Genomic DNA, 3,765 nt, shown 5'->3' on the forward strand with positions numbered 1-3,765 from the left:
AGATCCCACCTGCCCTGGAAAGTGCTCTGATACCACTTGTTATGCTCTTAACCTGCAAAAGATACCCAAATACAGAATATGCGAAGAAAGATACCCAGAACATAGAATAGTGAGAGACAACAGCAATTATTTTATTATTCAGAAAGCAATGTTCATTGGCCTCTTCGAGGGGGCAACCTCCAATAGAGCAGAGCTCGATACAGAAATAAGACACGATGCTCCTCGCAGGGAGTCTCTATCCTTTATATATGACTCATACATGCAATACCATGGATCAATACCATGGGTTTTATTAATACCATCTCTCTAATACCATGGCTCATTTGCAACTAACTGTGGTCCCGTCATTAATTGTGGGTTAACCACTTACAATTATTAATATGGGCTTTATTGACTCTTTACTATGACTCGATCCCACTACATAAATAAGGGGGTTAGGGTGGGACCCTAACAATTTTTGTCAATAGTGATTTTTTCAATTTCATTTTGCATATTTTGTAATACTTTTTTACCTTCTTGAGAAATTACTTTTGAAATATCTGATATATCTTCTGGCGTTACTGAATTTGGTTTTAGTGTAACATCTTGGAGTGTTATTTTCTTCTTCTTGTAAGAAAATGTTAGAAACTTTTTCTTCGTATTTAGGATGACAAATCCTACCGTTTCCATCCAGGGTGATCCCAAAATAATATCACCTTGATTGTTTCATAAGGTGTGAACTAAGAATTGCGATACAAATGTATAATCTTCAATGTTTAACATTAAATTGGTTGCCAAAAAAGTCTAATTTTTCAGTTATATTTGACTCCGGGATCACTAATTGATTTGAGATTTTAGGTGTTATATAATTTGCATTTTCTGCCAGAGAAATAGAAATAATAACATCTTTCCCTGCAAGATTTCCTTTAATGTTAAACAACGCTTTATTGTCTCTGGCTAAGTTTTCTGGGAATCTTTTGGCCTTCATTTTTGTATTAGACTCCATTTTTGCTTCTTAAATATTAAATATTATTTAAATCACTTTTTTTATATAAATAAATCCCTTTTTTCTATATATTCAAAATATTATATATATATATATATATATATATATTTTTTATTTTTTTCCAACGGCTATAACACTCCAATCAATGTGGACTATTAAAAGCTTGAATAACTTTGAATAACCCTTTTTTAATCCTTTTTATCCTTTTTAAAATAAAAGGAAAAAAAGGTCTCTATTACAATTTTTTCTTTCCTGGTATTACTCTCTAATATTTAATTTTTAATTAATATCTTTTTCCTTCATAAAATCACCTTTTTTATGGTTTCACATCAACCTCTTAATTATTAAATGACAAATGGCCTTGGATGAATTTGATTTAATTATTAAATGACAAATGGTATAATTATCGAAGGTCGCACTGTTTTGAATTTTGGTTGCTACCTCCTCGAATTTGATATCCACGGGATTGAAACCAAGGATTTTTTACGGCGTTGTAATCTACAAGTTTACTCTCTATTCATGTAGTGATGGTATTATATGAGACACTGGCTCGCAGCGACATGAAGAAAATGGTGGTAGAACAGTCAACCGCAATGAGTGTCAGACGTAGTGTAGAGTAGAATATATGTGCAGTTGAAAGCGCGACAAGTTACGCTAGCTAGCTATGTTGTCTGAGGCTATGACATTAACCACTAGAACGGGGTCATACGAATGTGTTTTGGTGTCTATGGCAGACCGTTGGCGAAAGCTTTTATCGCTAAAGCATTGGTAGTTGTGATTGTTGAGGCGACCTCTGCTGCTATTTTGTTTTTTTGTTTATTTTTTTTATTATCGTAAAAAAATAAAAAATTCGAGTCTTTTAAATGGCCAAAGGCTTGACAGTAGTATGGAGAATCTCCAGAATCGGTAGCGAAATGCTTCAATTATGACAGCAACAAGGTTGATGACGATTGATGGCCAAGAACCGGTGACTAGAGAACGAGCTTTGTGCAGCAGTGAAGTGGCCAAAGGATCGACTGCTCTGATACCAAATGAAGTGAACAAAGTTCCTTCTATAGATTAATTATTCCAGAAGACTTGGAATATGAAGTTATCCATAAGGATACAAATATTATATTAAACATATGAATAAGAATGAATGTATGTATGATTTACAAATGAGAATGAGAGGCTTGCTTATATATTAGGCAAGTGTCTCTTCATGAAGAGTCATGTCTCATTTAGACATGTCTCTTCAACCTAACTACTGATTAACTAATAATTATTTATGATTATTATCGTTTACATTATTTTATTTGCTACACCAACACGAAGAAAAAAATGAAGAACGATGATGTCCACAGCGTGAATGACAAATATTTTTACAAGATGGCAAGCATGGTAGATAAATTGTTTGCATATTATGAGAATATAGTAGAAAGGAAGGAAAAGAATAAGTAAGAGAAAGCAGAGCACAATGCTTTAGTAAATCATGGAAATGAAGGAGAGCCTCCTAAGCCTTCATCTCCACCTTCAAGTGAATGTTCTTCTTCTCATCGTTCAAACAACATCATAGAGATGCATCTAAAAGGCCATTTTTTAAGTTAGATGTGAAATTTGATTTTCCCATGTTTAATGGAGAAGCTAATGCAGAAAATCTAAACAATTGGTTTATACAAATCGAAGTGTATTTTTGTATACAATAGATCTAAGAGGATGAGGAAAAGATCCAGTTGGCATCTCTTCAACTAGGAGGCACAACTATTATATGGTGAGAGAGAAAGCTTCAAAAAGGTAGTTAGCATAATTCTAAACATCCTTCTTCATGGTTTGAGTTTATTTTTGCATTAAGAGGGAAATTTTATCCATTGGGTTACCGAAAAAAAGTCATGATGGAATGGAAAAATATGGGACAAGGTAAAGGTCAAAATGTTCAAAGTTTTACCAAGAAGTTTAGGAAGCAAGCATTAGCATTGAATATTCTTTAAGACTCACCAAATACTTTGATGACATATATTGGCACTTTGCAAAGTTATCTTTGGCATTCATTGTTTTTGTTTGATCTGACTACTCTTGATGAAGCTAGTGTGAAATCCATTCATCTTGAAAACAAGGGAAAGCATGAATAAGACAACCATGCAAAGGAGACAACAAAAAGGAAGAAAAAAGAAAAAAAATTCCTCTTGCGCGCATTGCAAGAAAGAAGGGCATGATGAGGAGCATTGTTGGAAACTTCATCCAGAGTTAAAGCTTAAAAAGTATGGTGGCAAAGGGAAGAAAAAAAAATTTGCTATAGTGCAACATGACCTAGAATCTGATTTAGACGATGAGATGAATATCGCAGTTGTTGGGATTACCGGTGTTGGACCAATGATGGGTAGAACATCTAAGGATACATGGCTCCAAGAACTTAAGGATATCAACTAGGGCATTCAAGCAGAGAATTTTGAACTGAGAAGACTATTACAAGAAGCATAAGAGGAGAAGCAAGGATTGCAGCTTCAACTACAAGCCATGGAATAGGCCTTGGAAAATTTGAAGTGTTGTAAAGGCTTAGCGAAAACATCATCACCCGCTTCAAAATTGGCAATTGAGGTAAACAGTGTTAGTGATCCTCCAACTTCATGTTCTCAATATGATGATGATTCTGGTGCTTTTGAAAAGCACACTATAGGAATTTATTCGGAGCTAATGAACAAGATGGGATCTGAAGGAAAGAGCCTTGAATTTAATGGTTGGGGCATTGTGAATCCCATACAAATGGTGCAACCACCTTGATATGCAAGATTGGGTTATGACAA

This window comes from Pinus tabuliformis, chromosome Q, assembly GCF_031772625.1.
Source record: "Pinus tabuliformis cultivar Carrire ecotype Pingquan chromosome Q, CPIR1, whole genome shotgun sequence".
Taxonomy (NCBI): domain Eukaryota; kingdom Viridiplantae; phylum Streptophyta; class Pinopsida; order Pinales; family Pinaceae; genus Pinus; species Pinus tabuliformis.